At 40.6% G+C, this 20684-nt stretch overlaps 1 long non-coding RNA gene across 1 annotated transcript in view; it reads right to left on the reverse strand.

The window, feature by feature from the left end:
- Positions 1 to 705: 705 nt before the first annotated feature.
- LOC132377513 (uncharacterized) overlaps positions 706 to 20684 on the reverse strand; it is a 125196-nt gene continuing 105217 nt past the window's right edge. The window contains exons 2-3 of the long non-coding RNA XR_009506666.1: positions 1722 to 1878; positions 706 to 795 (exon numbers count right to left, since the gene is read on the reverse strand). This is a non-coding gene — a long non-coding RNA (uncharacterized LOC132377513). The remainder of the gene's footprint in view (positions 796 to 1721; positions 1879 to 20684) is intronic.

Consider the following 20684-nt stretch of genomic DNA (forward strand, 5'->3'; position numbering starts at 1 on the left):
GGATGATTATGACTTGGCCTCTATTTACTAAACAACATAAGAGGGCTCACTGTTAAAACTGCAGTTAATGTAGTCTACAACTGAGCACAAATGCAATTTGTAATTTGTTCTCAGGAGAAGAGTCAGCCAACACAACTGTTGCACCAAATGACAGGGGACAAGGTAGACACAAGGCCATCTCAAAGCATATCACCAAAGGAGATCTCCTGTCAGTTAATTATTGAAGAGATAAAGATCAACATACCAAACTGGTCAAGGTGACAAAAGATGGTTCAAATGAAAAATGCAAAGCGCTCGACTTGCATCAGAGAATGTACTATATTGACTGGAGTTTGGCAGTTACTCCTGCAGATTCTAATGCTGTCAGCATATCAAATCTTACTAATGACCTTATAATTCACAGAAGGCACACAGTGATTTAGACAAGCTCATTGATCATTTGAGGTCATTATCAATGTGGAAGAAAGATTTGCAGGATGCCAGGATAAAAATCCAGTTAATCTCAGATAATATCAGATCAGATTCATTTATTTATCATATGTACATTGAAACATCAGAATGAAATGTGTCATTTGTATTAGCAACACATTCGGGTGCCACCATAGCATGCCCACATGCTCAGAAGAACAACACATAACACCAAAAAACAGAGCACAACTTAATGCTCTATCAATAACTCTAGGAGACTGGAAGTAGAGTAAATAACGGTAGGATTTTATTAACAGCGAAAACGGAGCACGGCCATGTTGGATGACTGTGGGAGGAGCAGTGCGCCAATCGCCTTTATCCAGGGGTCTGTGGGAGAAGCCACAGGAGCAGTCAGCAGAGGGGCGAGTCCAGACAGGTATACCTGGTTTACCACACAACTAAAGCAAAACATAGCCCTTTCCACTTTCCTACCCACCCAAACACGCAGAAGTTCCTCAAATCGCAAGCCTCTGGGCCTCCATTCTCCAGACTCCAGGCTCTGACTTCTGGACTTCCGATCAACCTTCAGTGTTCTAACATTTGTATTCCCCCTTGGACTAGTGAACAGCAGAACCCCAAACTCCAAGCTCAAACTCTGCGCATGCCAACTCACCTGTCACCCGTCTACTTGCCTGGCATTTGAGCATGGAGCATAAAGTGAGAGACTACACTGTGAATTGTCCTTTATCTCCTCCACATCCCTGTCCCTAAACCCTAATCTGACTCTTACCTCCCCTCTCTGTTGTGGAAACCATCCCCATGAACTTAAGTTTGAGTCATGACCTTGATGGAGACTGCAGTTGGTCGCCACCTTATCTGAAACATCTTGTCCAAATTGAAGGTACAAAGGTTCATTTATTATCAAAGTATACAACTCAGAAATTCTTCTTCTCCAGGTAGCCATAACCAAGAAAGGAGAAAGGAAGCATGATCATCAACCCCCAAATCCCACTTGCCCACTCAAAAAAGTGAACAAAAATGGAACAGACACATCAACCACCAAATCCCTCCTTCCACACAAACAAAATGAACAAAACTAAACATGCACATCGACCCCCAAATCCACCCTCCTCCCACACACAAAAAAAAACCGAGAAAGATCAAGCAAAGAAGTCCAAGTCTACATCCAAAATGCAGGAACCTGGGCACCATTCTCTGGGCACTGTGGCAAGCTGCCCCCTCTCCCGACAACATAGCAGAACGATCCTCAGCAATCAAAAGACATGCATCCAGTGCTCACATTTTGCACTGACCTTGATGTTTCAATCTCCCACGCCACTTTACTTGTTGAACAATGGAAGCTTTAATTGGCGAATTGAAGCCATCCGTTGGCTCGCATCCCCTCCCACAGCCTCCCCGCCGTGAGGTTCATGCATGCTGCCTCTGCATCCTGGATTCCTGTCATCAATTCTGAGAAAAATAAAAATGCTGATAAAGGCATTTTTTTTTTCAGATTTATTTAATGAACTATCCAGCTTGTCTTCCACATTTAAATTCTGTGAGAACATTTTAAACAGCTTAATAGATACACATGAATTAACCACGAAGCAAAAAAAAAACTCGAGGAATGGAGTTTACATTAGGGAGAGGAAGGCGAAAATGGCTTTGTGCCTGGACTTGCTACTTCGGACTCTCACCTGCTCACTGTAACCTGGGTTCATTACGCTGATTCTTTGTCCTGGCTATTGATGCACAGGCAGCATAACCAAGATCCTACCTCAGAACTCCCAAAAGGAAGCTAGATGAGTGACAGATCTTCCCCTCCTGCCATAATGGGCGGCTACTTTCAATAAAACTCTGGGATCTCCTGAGATTCAGAGACACTGTCAAGAAACAATCTGGATTTTTTTTTAATGTAATCATAGTGGACAGTTTTCTAATTAGGACAATAGGGTATTTCAGAACATTATTGCCAGAAATGGTATTTCAAGGCAGTTTGAGATTCCTAAACTGCTGAAGGATGTAATCAATATGTAATTCTTGGATAAAATAATTATCAAAAATGAAAGCACATTGTTCAGGTGGTAAAGCATTGGTTGGGAGAGGCAACAGGCTAGATAACAGCCAGCAGAAAGTAGGCAGAAATGGAGTGTTTTCCAGTTGGTAGAGTGAAACGGCTGCTGTGCCGTAAGGATTGCGCTGGAATTGTCCACCATTGAAATGTTCACACAACCAATGATCTCACTTTCAAGGACACTTTATTTAATTATCTCATGCTCCCATTATTAGCTATTTACTTATGTTTGCATTTGCACAGTTTGTTGTCTCCTGCGTTCTCAAGTCAAGTCAAATCACTTTTATTGTCATTTCGACCATAACTGCTATGTACAGTACATAGTAAAAATGAGACAACGTTTTTCAGGACCATAGTGTTACATGACACAGTACAAAAACTAGACTGAACTACGTAAAAAACAACACAGAGAGAGAAAAAAATAACTACACTAGACTACAGACCGACCCAGGACTGCATAAAGTGCAGAAAACAGTGCAAGCATTACAATAAATAATAAACAAAACAATACTAAACTAATAAACAGTCCAGACTCTGGGTATTGAGGAGTCAGATAGCTTGGGGGAAAAAGCTGTTACATAGTCTGGTCGTGAGAGACCAAATGCTTTGGTGCATTTTCCCAGATGGCAGGAGGGAGAAGAGTTTTATGAAGGGTGCGTGGGGTCCTTCATAACGCTGTTTTGCATTACGGATACAGCGTGTAGTGTAAGTGTCTGTGATGGCGGGTAGAGAGATCCCAATGATCTTCTCAGCTGACCTCACTATCCGCTGCAGGGTCTTGCAATCCGAGATGGTGCAATTTCCGAACTGGGCAGTGACGCAGCTGCTCAGGATGCTCTCAATACAACCCCTGTAGAATGTGATGAGGATGGAGGGTGGGAGAAGGACTTTCCTTAGCCTTCGCAGAATGTAAAGACGCTGCTGGGCTTTCTTTGCTATGGATGCTGGTGTTGAGGGACCACGTGAGATTCTCTGCCTGGTGAACACCAAGAAATTTGGTGCTCTTTACAATCTCTACTAAGGAGCCGTCAATGTCTAGTGGAGAGTGGTTGATCCATGCTCTCCTGAAGTCAACAACCACCTCTTTTGTTTTGTTCACATTCAGAGACAGATTGCCGGCTCTGCACCAGTCCATTAGCCGCAGCACCTCCTCTCTGTAAGCTGACTCGTCGTTCTTGTTGATGAGATCCACCATAGTCGTGTCATTGGCAAACTTGATGATGTGGTTTGAACTGTGTGTTGCAGCGCAGTCATGGGTCAGCAGAGTGAACAGCAGTGGACTGAGCACACAGCCCTGGGGGGCCCCCGTGCTCAGTGTGATGGGTTTGGAGGTGCTGCTCCTGATCCAGACTGACTGAGGTCTCCCAGTCAGGAAGTCTAGGATCCAGTTGCAGAGGGAAGTGATCAGGCCCAGTAGGCTCAGCTTTCCAATCAGTTTCTGAGGGAAGATTGTGTTGAATGCTGAACTGAAGTGTATGAACAGCATTGGAACACAAGTGTCCTTTTTGTCCAGGTGGGTTAGGGCCAGGTGGAGGGTGATGGCAATGGGGTCGTCTGTTGAGCGGCTGGGACTATTGTTTCTTCTTATGCAAGTATTATGGTTAAATCAATTCAGAGGCACCTATAAAACTAATATATACAATTGAACAGCCACTCTGTTTTAAAGTGCAGAGCCAATACATTATAAAGATCTGCAGTTATCATTGAGAGCTCTCAATTGTCAGTATTATATTCCTCAGTTTCTCCGCTCTGTAATTCCACATGCAACCTGCTATGTTCCCACATCCACCAACTACTTGAGATGCAGAGTTGTTGACACAGAGAGTGTGTTTTACAACTTGTCCTATAAAATTAGCTTCAAATTTAATTTTCTCTGCAGCTGCTCTGCCACCCAAAAATGCAAGCTTCATATCTGCAACTTGTTTCAATTCATAACATAGACCTACTTGCATGAAGTGTGAAATGGCAGTTTTGTCATCGATGGGTGCACGACTGTGTTTCAACGATACACATCTAAATTAACGGAGTTGACAAAAGAAGCCTTGGGACCATGGATGCACTTGAATGCTTGAGTTTTGTGTGACATTCTTTAAACTGGTATGAAAACATTTAACCACATCATACTATTGATGTTTCACAACGTTGATCGTAAAGTACCAAACTAATCAATATTTTGGCTGAATAGCAGAATAACAATTTCTTGCTTATTGGGAAATTCATTTACCTGATCCCATTCAATGTAATACTTGCAATTCTCTCTCAACAGACGGAGGTAAACATTAGATGGCACAAGTTGAACTAGAATGCCAAATGCCTCTGAATTCTCATGATTCACTGGCTGTATCTTTACTTTGCTGCTAATTTGCTTTAAGATGTTAACACTTATTTTCTATTCCTCAATCCCACAGAAATAGGCAGTTCAGTGTCCACAGTGTCCTACACCTAGCATTTAAGTGCAATTACCCAGGAAACATAGTATTGCCTCTACTTCCAGAGGAGTTTGTGAAGACTTGGCATGACTTCAAAAACTTTGATAAATGTCTATAGATGTGTAGCGGAGAGATTATTGACTGGCTGCATCAATGCTATTGAACAGAAAATCCTACAAAAGCAATGGGTATGACCCAATACATTACAGGTAAAGCATTCCCCACCATTGAGCATATCTACAGTGGCATGCAAAAGTCTGGGCACCCGTGGTAAAAATTTCTGTTACTGTGAATAGCTAAGCGAGTAAAAGATGACCTGATTTCCAAAAGTCATAAAGTTAAAGATGACACATTTCTTTAATATTTTAAGCAAGATAACCTTTTTTTTAATTTCCATCTTTTGCAGTTTCAAAATAACAAAAAAGGAAAAGGGCCCGAAGCAAAAGTTTGGGCACCCGGTATGGTCAGTACTTAGTAACACCCACTTTTTCAAGTATCACAACTTGTAAACATTTTCTGTAGCCAGTTAAGGGTGTTTTAATTCTTGATTGGGGGATTTTTGCCCATTCTTCCTTGCTTCTAGTTCTAGTTTTGTGAGATGCTTGGGCCATCTTGCATCCACTGTTCTTTAGAGGTCTATCCACAGATTTGCGAAGATGTTTAGGTTGGGGGATTGTGAGAGTCATGGCAAAACCTACAGATTGTGCCTCTTGAGGGAGTCCATTGTGGATTTTGAGGTGTGTTTAGGGTCATTATCCTATTCCAGAAGCCATCCTCTTTTCACCTTCAGCTTTTTTACAGATGGGGTGATGTTTGCTTCCAGAATTTGTTGGTATTTAATTGAATTCAATCTTCTCTCTAGCAGTGTAATGTTCCCCGTGCCATTGGCTGCAACACAAGCCCAAAGCATGATTGATACACCCCCATGCTTAACAGCCGGAGAGGTGTTCTTTTCATGAAATTCTGCACTTTTTTCTCTCCAACATACCTTTGCTCATTGCGGCCAAAAAGTTCTGTTTTAACTTTATCAGTCCACAGGACTTAATTCCAAAATGCATCATGCTTGTTTAGATGTTTGCAAACTTCTGATGCTGAATTTTCTGCTGAGGATGCAGGAAAGGTTTTCTTCTGATGACTCTTCCATGAAGGTCATATTTGTGCAGGTGTCGCTGCACAGTAGAACAGCACACCACCACTCCAGAGTCTGCCAAATCTTCCTGAAGGTCTTTTGCAGACCAAAACGAGGGTTTTGCTCATAGCAATCCTATGAGCAGTTCTCTCGAAAAGTTTTCTTGGTCTTCCAGACCTCAACTTGACCTCACTGTTCCTGTTAACTGCCATTTCTTAATTACACTACGAACTGAGGAAACGGCTACCTGAAAATGCCTCACAATCTTCTTATAGCCTTCTCCTGCTTTGTGGACATCATTTATTTTAATTTTCAGAGTGCAAAGCAGCTGCTTAGTGGAGCTGTACATATATATATACACACAATATCTGAAACACATTTTATGGAGATGTTTGATGATGAACTTCAATAAAAAATAAATTACAAAAAAAAAAGAAATTTGCATCAACTGGCCTTTACTAACATTGACTGTGAACAAGCCATAGCCCTAACAAGCTGATTAAGGTCTGAGACCTTGGTAAAAGTTATCTGAGAGCTTAAATTGCTTGGGGTGCTCAAACTTTTACATGGTGCTCCTTTCCTTTTTTTCACTCTAAAATTGTACAAAACAAAAATAATACACTAAGCTTGCTTAAAATGCTGAAAATAATGTTTCATCTTTAACTTTATGACTTTTGGAGATCAGTTCATCTTCTACTCACTTAACTATTCACAGTAACAGAAACTTTGACCAGGGGTGTCCAAACTTTTGCATGCCACTGTACGTAAAGTGTTGTCACAAGAAAGTAGAATGCATCATCAGGAACCCTTACCACCAATGTTATGCTCCCTTTTCACTGCTGCCATCAGTAAAAGGTTCAGGAGCCTCAAGACTTACACCGTCAGTTTCAGAAGTAGTTATTACCATATGCACTGAAGAAAGTAACTTCATTCAGCTTCACTTGCTCCATAATTAATATATTCCCACAACCTATGGGCTCACTTTCAAGGATTTTTCGCTTCATGTTCTCAATTATTTACTTATTGTTTATTTATTTTTGTATTTGCACAGTTATTTATCTTTTGCACATGTTTAAATGCCCAAGTTGGTGTTGTATTTTGTTGATGTTATAACAGTTATTATTCTATTATGGATTTATTCAGTATGCCTGCAAGAAAATTAATCTCAGGGTTGTACATGGTGACACAATACAATTACTTTGAACTTTGAACTTTGCTAAATCTGGAATTATATACAAACCAGAGGTGGAAAAATAAATCTTTCCTTTCAGTTAGTCCTGATGAAGGATCTCGGCCCGAAACGTCAACAACGCTTCTCCCTATAGATGCTGCCTCACCTGCTGCGTTCCACCAGCATTTTGTGTGTATTGCTTGAATTTCCAGCATCTGCAGATTTCCTGGTGTTTGCCATGGAAAAACAACAAACCTTTTCTCTGAAAAGATCATTGAACCAGAGAAATGGTTGTTCTTTGATCATAGCTACTCTGATTAGCCTGCATTTTTTTTTAGAAACTAACAGATTACCAATCTGTTTTTAGTTGAACCTAAATTCATCATTTACTATGATGGAATTTGATCTCAGAATAAATATTCTGGAATGTCGTCATCACTTTACCCTGTAGGAATGTAACCCTAATCAGAAGAAATTGAATTTGCACAATTTAGAACCACAGCAATGACTGTGCCTTGAAAAATTATTCCGTTCCTACAACAGCGTATTTTACTGTGTTATTTTCAAAAGCTAAAATACATTGAAGAAGGATTTTTGAGGTAATTTACAAAACATTGTGCATCATACCAAATCAAACAAAAAATGTTAAAACCTGTCAACACTTTACTAAAAATTCAACTTGGTTATGTGAACAAAGGGTTGGGGGCCGAATACTTTTTCAAGGCATTGTGGATTACCGAGGTATTTGTTGGTGCAATATCTGAATCAAGCAGAGAGATGTAGATTTACCATTTGTAAGGACAAGATTTTTATTTTTAAATTTATTAAGTCTAGACTAAATATTTTGCTTCTATATGGTCTTCAGCTGTAGATGTGACTTATTGCAATCAGAGTGCAACTGTAAGACAAATTACCTTTATTGGAGTTTAGGCCTTTCTCTCCAGTCTCACAGTACTGGGCCAAATGTTACCATTCATGTCCTCAGTCCATTATATGTTTGTTTTCCTGCAGCAGCATGTAAAGTTTTCTTTGAATAAGAATGGTACCAGACCTTATTATAATCCACAGAATCAGTTTCTCTACTTAGTAATTTAGTATAATAGTTATTTTTCTCCCCATGGAAAATAACCAATTTCAAAGGGTAATTACCCATTCAATATATCATGGAAACATTAAGAATGACTCATTCCTGTGAAATCTTGTACATTCAAAGGAATATCATGGGGTATCCAATTTCAAAATAGTAGGTATTAATCCAACTATTTCAATTTTTATAAACACAAGAGATTCTGCAGATGCTAGAAATCCAGAGCAACACACACAAAATTCTGGAGCAGCTAATCAGGTAAGGCAGCATCTATGGAAACTTCATTTTTCTTCTTTCTGAACGCTTTAACAATTTGGACTGGACTCCTTTGTTGTATCTCAGTGCCTGGAGAAATGTACAAACCCAAGAAAATCTGCACTTGCTGAAAATCCAAAGCAATGCACACAAAATGCTGGAGGAACACTGGAGACCAGGCAACATCTATGGACAAGAGTAAACAATCAATATTTCAAGCTGAGACCCTTGATCAGGACTGAATATTTTTTCAAGGCATTGTGTATTTCCAAAGCTGTACTACCAAGGCATTTAGGCATGGATCATTCCTAATATTTCCATATAATGCTGAATGGGCAACTACCCTCTGAAATTTTTTATTTTTCCATGGGGAGAAAGAATACATTTTACAAAATGACTAAGTAGAAAAACCGATTCTGAGGATTTTGATAAGTTCAGACCTCATTGTTATTCAATGAAAACTTTACATGATTCTATAGGAAATCATATAATGGACTGAGGGCATGCATGATAACATTTGGCCCAGTACTGTGAGACTGGAGAGAAAGGCAGTAAACGGCAATAAAGTTGGCTTGTCTTACAGTTGCAGTCTGATTGCAAGGATTCACATCTGCAGCTTAAGACCACATAAAGAAAAAAGTTGTTGACTCAGTCTATACTTAATAAATTAGAAAATAAAAATCTCCTGACAACTGGGAGGTGTGCATGCCCTGGGTGCTGGAGGTCCTTAATAATGGACGCTGCTTTTCTGAGACACCGCTCCCTAAGGATGTCCTAGGTACTTTGTAGGCTAGTGCCCAAGATGGAACTGAGTAGATTTACAACCTTCTACAGCTTCTTTTGGTCCAGTGTAATAGGGCCTCCATACCTGTCAGAATGCAGCCTGTCAGAATGTTCTCTATGGTAAAACTATAGAAGTTTTTGAGTGTATTTGTTTACATGCCAAATCTCTTCAAATTCCTAATAAAGTATAGCTGCTGTCTTGCCTTCTTTATGACTACATCGATATGTTGAGACCAGGTTAGACTCACAGAGATCTTGACACCAGGGAACATGAAGCTGCTCTCTCTCTCTACTTCTAATCCCTCTATGAGGATTGGTATGTGCTCCTTCATCTTACCCTTCCTGAAGTCCACAATCAGCTCGTTCATCTTACTGACGATGACTGCCAAGTTGTTGCTGCAGCACTATTCCACTAGTTGGCATATTCTACTCCTGTACGCTGTCCCGTCACCACCTGAGATTCTACCAAAAATGGTTGTATCGTAAGCAAATTCATAGATGGTACTTGAGCAATGGCTAGCCACACAGTCACATATATACAGAGAGTAGAGCAATGAGCTAAGCACACACCCCTGAGGTGCTCCAGTGTTGATTATCAGTGAGGAGGACATGTTATAACCAACATTTGGTACTTAATATGATCATCCAACAGATGTTGGTTGGTAAACTGTCCTCAACGGGTCTCAACACTGTTGTTGCAAGAGCAAAGTCACCGGAGAGAAATACTGGTCGCTATAAACCAATTGCTTTATTCGACAAAATGAGATATAGCAGGCATCAGATGGAGACCCTTTCGGAGCAAGAGGTCTGTTTCACTACACAACATTTTATGGGCTAAATATCAGAGAAAAATTCAAGACAATTCAAACAAGCTGCACTTACAATGCGCAAACACAAGGAAATCTGCAGATGCTAGAAATTCAAACAACACATATAAAATGCTGGTGGAACGCAGCAGGCCAGGCAACATCTATAGGGAGAAGCACTGTCAACGTTTCGGACTGAGACCCTTCGTCCTGACAAAAGGTCACGGCCTGAAACGTCAACAGTGCTTCTCCTTATAGATGCTGCCTGGCCTGCAGTGTTCCACCAGCATTTAGCACTTATAATGCTTCCTTTGAACAATCTGTAACACTTTCAAATGCCTGGATCTTCCCACCAACACCCACCCCCCCCCCCCCAGTTTGCACTGATGTTACAGACACCCAAATACATACAAGTAACAAATTTAAATCAGCATGTCAATTCTTCTACATAACTTGATTCACGGTTCTTAGGAATCCATTGTAAAGAGGCGTATTTTAGATTTAATCCACAATTCGTATTCAAATCTGGAGGCTGGTAGTTGAGGTCAGTTAAAGTTATTTGCTACATGCGCTAACTCAAAAAATTACTCTGACAACAGTAATTTCTTTAGTCTTCTACACATTGAGACTCAAGCTGTTGTGCTCGCACCGTTCTACCAATGTTCTGCCTCCTCTCTGTACTTTGTCTCGTCATTGTTGTTGATGAGGTCAACCACTGTTGTGCTAAAGATGCACTTGATTTGGTTTGAACTGGATCTAGCTGTGCAGTATGAACAGCAGTGGGCTGAGCATGCAGCGCTAGGGGATGAAGCTAGAGATGTTGCTACCAACACAGACTGACTGTGGCCTTTCTGTCATGATGTCCAGGATCCAATTACAGGGAGAGGTGTCTGTTTGAGTGATTTTTAGGGTTAACACAGGTAGCGAATGACTTTAGTTGACCACAAGTCCATACAAAGATTGTGAGGACTACTGAGATAATCATTGTAGTTTCTCTTCCACCTATCAGAGATATTTATAAGGAACGCAGCATATGCAGGGCCCTTCACATTGTCAATGATCCCTCCCATTCATCCTACAATCTCGTTGACCCCCTTCCATCAGGCAAGAGGTACGTTAGCATTTGGACAACTACTTGGATGGGAAATAGCTTCTTCCCCCAGGCTGTAATATTACTGAACTCCCTGCCACCACCTAGGTCTCATCACACATAAAGCACCAGTAGTTTTATTATGTTTACTTTATAATCTGTATTGCAAGTGCACCTTATTATTTGTTAATTTACAAGCAGTAATATTACTTTATGAGTTATGTGTGTGAGTTATACAATATATACTGTGTTTTGCACCTTGGTCAGAAGAATATTGTTTAATTTGGTGGTACGGTTGAATAACAATAAACTTGAACAAAGTTACTGTAATTAAGGAAAAGGATGATACATTTTGTCACATATTGCATTGCTTTGGATCAGTATCTTGATCCAGGATGGTCATGTGTTTATAAAGTTCAATTCATGGCATGAGAGGTAAAGAGACACAGACGCTGTTTTAGTGTTAGTTATTACATTAATGATTTTTAGTCTCTTAATATCCTGGTTCACCACTGACTAAAGCAAAATGATTAATCCTGCCAAGTAAATAGAAGAGCTTATTGTCATCTGACTGTACATACATACAACCAAATGAAATAACATTCCTCAGGGACACGGTGCACCCTCAAAATATTTATGACACACTGCACGTAAAAATACATTACCACAAATAAGTTAATAAAATATAATTCAAAATGCACATAGTGCACAGCACAGATAAACAGTAAACAGTACAATGTACAAGATATTAAGAGGAATAGACAGAGTGGACAGCCAGCGCCTCTTCCCCAGGGCACCACTGATCAGGCTTTAAGATAAGGGGAGGGAAGTTCAAGGGGGATATTAGAGGAAGGTTTTTCTCTCAGAGAGTGGTTGGTGCGTGGAATGCACTGCCTGAGTCAGTGGTGGAGGCAGACACACTATTGAAGTTTAAGAGACTACGAGACAGGTATATGGAGGAATTTAAGGTGGGGGGTTATATGGGAGGCAGGGTTTGAGGGTCGGCACAACATTGTCGGCTGAATGTGCTGTAATATTCTATGTTCTATGTTCTATAAACAGCTTACTGTCTCTGTGACAAAACCTCAGTGGTGCCAGTTTATTTATTAGTCTTATAGCCTGAAGGAAGAAGCATCTATCCAGTCCGGCTGTCCTAGTTTGGCTGTTTCTGAAGTTCCTTCCTGCTGGTAGTGAGCCAGAGATTGTGGGATGGGTGATAGGGATTGTCAACAATCCTTTGAGTCCTTTGTATACAACGCTCCCAGTGAAATGTCACAAATAAAGGGAGGGAGACCATTGCAATCCTCTCAGGAGCTTTTATCTTCTGTAGGGTCTTCTGGCTGATGCCTTGAAGCTTCCTTACCACACAATGATGCAGCCAGATACTTTTGCCGGTGCTCCTGTAAAAAGTCCTTAGAATGAGGGTGAGGAGCCTTGCACAGCTCAGTCTCCTTAGAAAGTGTAAACATGGCTGTGCCTTCTTGATTAATGAGGAGCTGTTGTGGATCCAGATTAGGCTTTCCATTGTGTGCACATCATGAAACGTTGTGCTCTTGACTCTGTACAGCAAAACCATTGATGTGCAAGGGAGAGTGGGTGTCCTGTGCCTTCTTTTGTATTGACCACATTGAGATTCAGGTTGTTGTTCTCATGCCATTCGACAAGCCTCTCTACCTTCTCTCTGTATGTTGACTTATTGTTGTTGCTGATGAGGCCAGCCACTGTTGTATCATCAGCGAAATAGATAATGTGGATCTTTTGTACAATTGTCAGTCAGTAGCATGAACAGCAGTGGGATGAGCACAAAGCTCTGGGGTTGGGGGCAGGACGCGACTGTTCTTCACTCACACTTGCCAATATGGCTATTGCTCAAACAATGCTCAATATGCTTGACATCATCCATGAAAAGAAATAATCCTGCTCATCAACCCATCAATTCCATCCTGCAGATGATTGCAATGTACACCATCTAGATGTGCTGTAACAATTCAGTTTATAAAACACATCACTAAACTATTGACTTCTGACATCCAAGTGAATGAAGAGCAACTTTCTCCTAAATTTTTATGACATTCTGAAATTTATGACCATTCAGTCCTTTTCATTCATAGGAACATACAAGTTGAAAATAGGAGTGGAACATATGTCACATAAATCTGATGCACTATGCAATCATAAATAATCTCACTGACCTCAGCTCAAATTCTTACATCTTGGCAATAACTTATTCATTCTCTATCTTTTTGGATATAACCACATCTATCACTACCTTAAATACATTCAGAGACTCTACTTCCATTACTCATTGGGAAAGAATTTCTAAAACTTCACAACCCTCAAATCCACTTTAAATGGATATTCTTGGCCTTTTCTCCTGGGAGCGACGGAGGATGAAAGGTGACCTGATAGAGGTGTATAAGATGATGAGAGGCATTGATCGTGTGGATAGTCAGAGGCTTTTTCCCCAGGGCTGAAATGGTTGCCACAAGAGGACACAGGTTTAAGGTGCTGGGGAGTAGGTACAGAGGAGGTGTCAGGGGTAAGTTTTTTACACAGAGAGTGGTGAGTGTGTGGAATCAGCTGCCGGCAATGGTGGTGGAGGCGGATAAGAGACTTTTGGATAGGTACATGGAGTTAGAAAAATAGAGGGCTATGGGTAAGCCTAGTAATTTCTAAGATAGGGATATGTTTGGCACAACCTTGTGAGCTAAAGGGCCTGTATTGTGCTGTAGTTTTTCTATGTTTCTATAAAACAGTGACCCTTTATCCTCTTCCCATTTATCCTGTCAAAACTCTATAGGATCTTGTGTCTTCATCACTCCTTTTAACTCCAAACTCCAGCAAGTGCAGCCTTTTGCCAAAAAGTAGCTCAACCACTCCTTGAGTCTAGCAAATCCTCACTGGATTGCTTCCAACAATTCATATCCTTCCTTAATAAACAGACTAAGAGCATATGCATTACTTCAGAAGTGGTATCAAAGCCCTATTAGGATTTAATGCTTTCATTTTACTTTTGTAGTTGGTCCCCTAATAATGATAACAGTAATTGTTTTCCCAATTACTTGCTCGTGTCTATCTTCTGCATCTACCTATTGAACACTCTTGTGGGAGGACCTTAACCAAAAAGGTGACAGTGAATCAAAAAGATGTCTCAAGGACTTTCGAAAACATTAGTAAATGCTGACCTGCCAATGACACTTCAATCCGATTTACAACAAAAACAAAATTAGAACTAGCCAAGAAAAAACAACTGTTTATCACTTGTGTTAATGGGTAATATTTACCAGATTTTCAATGTCTAGAACTCCAAGATCCTGGCAAAAGACCAGCCGAATAAATTCAGTAGGAACTGAAAAAACAGCTCTTGGAGTCTTCCTCATGGTGGACATCCCAACCTGACTGCAAATCAAGAGTAGTCTGCTGCAAATCCATTGTAAGCAGGTAATCCACTCAAGCATCTGGGAACTTCGAAAGCATCATTCTGAATCATCGTAATGTTAGCAGAGAGTTAACTGTCTGCTCTTGCTTTTTGGAAACATTAATATTTAATCAATTGGTCTGCGGTGAATGTACTTAAACCCAAGTGCAGAGTGCTCCCAACCCTGATCATTATTTTGAATCTGTTGAATAATTCAAGGCTGTTGGCTCTGCATCAGTCTGAGGAAGTAAATGCAATTGGGATAAATGAGATTTTGTTTGTCCAGAAGAACTCAGAATCCAATATTCCTGTCTGCTACCAGACATGCAAAAGGACAAGCTTAAATAAAAACTTTGCAAGCTGCTCTAAATTTCATACGAGTATTATGACCTCCAAGTGTCTAGGAAGAGACTGAGCAAGACCTCAGATTTGGTAAAAAAAAACCTAAGCATCTGCAGGACTGCTATAATCCCTGCCCTTCTGCATGTTGAAACCTGGAATGCCTACTGCATGCATATTAAACAATAATGAAAAAAACACCACCAATGTAATGATGAGCAGGATTATTTCATTGAAAGCTAAAGGTGATTTCTTCGTTATATACAGTTTTGATGTCACTAATTGTGAAAAAAGGGTATTCTTATTGCTGAGACAGTGCAGCAAAGTTTTACTCAGCCAGTTGCAATGATAGTCAGTTTGCTGTACAAGCAGTGATGGAATAGCTTAGACCCACAGTCCCTCGTTCAGAAGAATAAGAGGTATCTTTGAAGGTTACAAAATTCTTAGAGGACTTCAGTGGATGTAGGACTAACATTTTCCTTCGTTAAGGAGTTTAGAAGCAAGAGTCATAGCCAAGGATAGATTATGAAGAAATATGAAGAAATTTCTTCACCCAGAGGGTGGTGGGTATTTTAAATGTTCTAAGCTAGGAAACTCTGTGTTGTATTTGTTTACAAAAAACCTCAGCATCGTTTACCAGGTCAGTTTTGGAAGCTTTGGTCACTTTCAGCTGATTACATTGGGTGGGCCACATCTTTCACGTGCCTTTTACCTGTCTCTCTAAACAAACCTACTCTTTTCTGCCTGGGAATAAATTTAAAGTAAACAGAGAGACATGGGGAGAGAAAAAACTAGTGCTTAAAAGTTTCCTTGAATAAATGTATCATCCCCAGGTGGAGAAATATTCTGGGTGATGTTGAGAAAAGAAGCCTTGCACGAAGAACACACAGGTGGACCCAGCCACCTCACAAGCCTACCCTTGTACCCACATCTATAGGGAAATCATTGGTCCTCTCATTGCCCTCATAAGTCATTTCATAACACACAAGACTAGAGTGTAAGTGGATCTCACAAACCCCAAGAACTACCCAAGAAAAAGTTCTCATCCAGGCTACTGCTGCTGCACCTGCAGCCCATCCCATCTTGTTCCAAGCCAAAAAGTTTTGATTCAGTCACATCTCTTTACCCACATCAAGACCTAGTAACTCTCCATTTCTAGAGTTCTTGATTTACAAAGTCCACTGGAATATAAAGTTCCAAGTTTTCATACTGTTGTTAAAAATATGCAATTATTGACTAGTTGGGTACGATGAGTGGAATACCATAGGGAGCAGTGCATGGGCTCCAGCTACTCACAATCAATTATTTGTTTGAGGGAACCAAGTATTTGTTGATGATACAAAACTCAGGCAAGACCAAGAGTAGGATGAAGGATTTCAGAGGCTTCATGGGGATATTATCAATCTGAGTGAATGGGCAAGGACGTGGCAGGTGGGCCATGAATGGGGAAACATGCAAAGCTATCCACTATGGTACACAAACAGCAGAATACATTTTCTTTTTACAATGGCAAGAGATCGGCATTCAAAAATCAAAAAGAAGTGAGGCTCATGTGGAGCAGCCGTTATGGGAGCATGCCAGTGCTAGAGAGGGGAGCTGAGGCTTTGGCTCAAGAGGCTTCAGCGAGAAGACATGGAGGCTACGGTGACCTTCTGCTAAGTTTATTTCTTCTTGCATAATTGGAGAGGTGGTAATTGGAGTCAAGACATTGAAGTGCTCCTTTTGTGGAATGTGGAAAGATAGGGAGACTTTCAATATCCCTGATGACTATACCTTCAAGAGGTGCATCCAGCTGCAACTTCTTAAAAACTCTGTTATAGAAATAGAGTTGGTGCTGGATGAACAGCACATCATTCAATAAACAGAGGGGTTGATTAACAGGAGAAACAGGGAGGGATAGTTATACCTAAGGTGCAGGACACAGGTAATTGGGTATCCATCAGGAAAATGAAATGGGATAGGGAGCCAATGCATGGTACCTCAGTGGATGTTCCGCTCAATAACAAGGACAGTATATCGTTTTGGCTACTGTTGGGTGAGATAACGTAGCAGAGGAAAACCACACAAAAAAGTCTCTGACTGAGTCTGGCTCTGAGAGTCTGAAGGGAAGGTGGAGAAGAAGCAAGCAGATGAGCTTAGAGCACGGATCACCACGTGGAATTATGATATTAGTAAGGCTCGGTTGCAAGAGAAGCAGGGCTGTCAGCTGCTTTATCATTGGGATAAAGGGGGAGGGAGCAATCCTGAGATTAGCACCCTGGAGGTTCTGTCCTTTAACTTAATATCTAACTCCCTGAACTCAGTCTACAGAACTTTGTCACCCTTCCTGACTATGTCATTGGTACCGAGGTAGGCCACAACATCTGGCTTCTCACTGAAGCCCCTTAAGACAAGTCCTCAGGTCACCACTATGACAGTGGGCACTTCCAAAAATAACCACTCCCACTGTGGCCGCACCTCTCAAAGCTAATTTCTTTTAATGGGCCCTTGCCAGTTGCCTAAAAAAAGCAAATGACGTCAACCTTGTTAAAAATCCCAGCAGGCCCCCATCACTTTTTTTGGGTCTCGCACACCCTCACAAGCAACGGCTCATACTAACTCACGTCAGGTCAGAAAGTGCAGGCAGGCCACACTCGCTTTTATGAATCTTGTGCTCAATCACCACAAGCAGTGGCTCACGCAATGTCATACCCATCAAAAGTCCTTACAGGCCTTTCAACTTTCACACAACACCAAGACATTTGCTTTCACTTCAGTGTATCATCATCCTTTGCACTTTTGCTAAGAACTGCAAAGGTGTCATGGAAGTAGAAAGGCATTGTCATACCAAGTTGAAATAAGTACACAAAAAAAATGTGGCTGTGTGCAGCAGCTCCACTACTAAAATACCAACTAGAATAAAATTGATTAATATTGAAGGCATTGTTATTTCTCCTTCAAATGCCAGACATACATTATAACACACTTGTGATGACAAAGGCATTTTCAGCCCATATGTGATTTCTCACTGTCATGTTACTGTTCTGTTCTCTCAGTTTTATCTAATTAGGCCAGCTTCCTCTTTGATTGCAACACATATAAAATGCTAGAGGATCTCAGCAGGCCAGGCAGTACCGATGAAGAGGAATCATCAGTTGATGTTTTCGGTTGAGACCCTTTGCTGAATTTAGAAAGTAGGGGGAAGTGGAAGGGGTACAAACTGACAAATGATAGGTAAGACCAAGTGAGGGGGGAAAGTAGGTAGTTGGGGGAATGGCCGATGAAATGAGAAGCTGGGAGGTGGTAGGCGGAAGAGTCAAAGTGTTGAGGAAGAAGCAGGAATCCTCCTTTGGAGAAGACAATAGACCATTTGAAAAAGGGAAGGAGGAGGGGCAAGTGAGGAGAAGAGGGGAGCCTGAATGGGAAATTGAGACATAGAAAAGGGGAGGGTGGAGAAATTGTCAGGTTAAGAGAAATTGATGTCATCTACCCAGATGGAATATGCAGGTGCTGCTCCTCTGATCTGACACATTGTGACAGCAGAGGAAGCCACAGACTGAAACATCAGAATGGGAGAGGGAAGTAAAATTAAAATGGGAAGTTGAATTGAAATGGATGGTAACTAATGCAGTGATATCACATGTAAGAACATCATTGGACAGAGTTCAGAGCATGTGCAGAAACCTGAGAAAGATCTAGAAACATTGAGAAGCATGGCACTGTAAGACACATGTGTAGTTGTTGCTGTTGTAAATAAAAGGTCTAGTTCTATTCTTCCAGAATATGTTATGTTATTAGAAAACTACAATATGTATAAAGAACACAACAACTAGGAAATCCTCCATTTTGTGGCAGATAGAGGGAAGGTGATCAATGAAGCGGTTCCCCAATCCACAAGGATTTGTCTTTGATTGTTCTCTTTAGCAATGACTTTGCAAGTCATCACATGTTCTTAAGGAGAACAAAATATTATTTTACAGTGCACTATTCAGTTGATTAAACACAGCCCAAGAACAATTGAACAACATTGTATTCAATGTCATTTTAATTTTAAATCAAATTGAGTTTTATAAGGAGAAGATCAGCAAGTGACTGCCCAGTTTAAGCTATTACTCTGTATTTGTCAAGAACATTATTACACTGGGATAATTGGCAGTAATCCTCCAGCTAACGTAATGCTTATACTACTTGCCAAATTGATCACTATAATCTGGTCTTACTGTGTAATGCGGCAGTTGTTCTCAGACAATGCTTGAGGGATCTATCAGAGACAGCTTGAAAAAAACTCAAAAATTAATTAATAGTGTCTGGAACAAGACACCAACAGCTGACAAACTGAGCTGAAAGTGCTCAGAAAGTGACAGAAAAGAATTCAGCTTTGGACAAATTAGGAAGTGTACCTGTGAAAAAGACACAAAAGCGTTGACTTTTTCTACATTCAATAATAAGCATTTATCCACCATATGTAGTGGGGAGATAATGAAATCTGAATCCACATGCTCCATAGTTGTAATATATCCTAACACCATGCTGATATATGTTACTAGACTAGATAAAAGCTAAAGATTTCCTTCCCTGAATGATATTATTATACCCAATAGTTCCTCCTGTAAAAGAAAGAGGAAAAAAATGGAGCTTGATGGTTGCTTGTGTTAGTATTATTTTCCCCAGATTCTTATTTAAATACTTAAAATTTCTAGTTGCCTCAATGGGATTTGAATTCTCAATTTAGGATCAATGGCGCAAAATTTTCTCTATTGTCTGTCCAATTGTCTGTCTGGGCCATTTGCTTTAAGAAGGTGATTTTATGAACTTACTTTCTGCTCATAAACTTAACAGGATATGCATTGGGAATTAGATTTCAAATGCATTTAGATAAAATTATTGGGAAATAAATGTGTTAGTAAAAAAATCTCAAAAATCAGCTTCAGTGCAGTATGTTAAAGCATGGTTTTCCCAAAAATAGTTTGCATTTACAAGTAAAATGTTTTTCTTGCACATTCATACATTTCAGAGAGATGTTATTATGTTGCAATATCTTCCACATTTCCTTTCTACCTAAGTAGGCCTAAAATTTTTTGATGTGTACAATTCCCCTTAAGACACAGCATTATCATTCTCCATCGAGCACTGAAATGGTCCCTTCAATATGTCCCAGTGCTGTAGAAGTATATAGTTCTCGTATGGTTGGTCATCTACAAGGACAAGTGCATTTGATAAAGCTTACAGTGTCCTATTCTTTTAAGCTACAAACTGAATGCCAACATGGAGGATCTACCTTTAATATGCTCAAACATGACACATGCAAGCTAAAATTCAGGCAAGGACAATGGGAATGCATATCATAGGGTGGAAGCCAGGTGAGAGGGAATAATAATTAGTTGTGCTAGCTGAGAGATAAAGGTTTGTTTGTAGCGGTGTGCTACACGCAGCGCTAAAATTACGACACGGAGTCGGTAACTGCAGTCGAAGGAAAAAACTTTATTCGAAAACTTCAGCCTCACTTTTAAGCCTCCCATGGCGCAGAGGCTCCAAAGCTCTGTGCTCGCAAACCCCCGTAGGCTATCTAATTGTGAGTCGGTTCGGATGCGCCAGGAAATGGGTCGCCACATAACCCCCCCCCCCCCAGAACTGGCGATACACCCCCCAATGTCCACAGTCTGGGCCAGAACCTGCTTGGGAGGTCGGTCTCTGCGCCGAGGCGCCGGAAACTCGG

The sequence above is a fragment of the Hypanus sabinus genome, chromosome 18 (assembly GCF_030144855.1).
Source record: "Hypanus sabinus isolate sHypSab1 chromosome 18, sHypSab1.hap1, whole genome shotgun sequence".
NCBI lineage: Eukaryota > Metazoa > Chordata > Chondrichthyes > Myliobatiformes > Dasyatidae > Hypanus > Hypanus sabinus.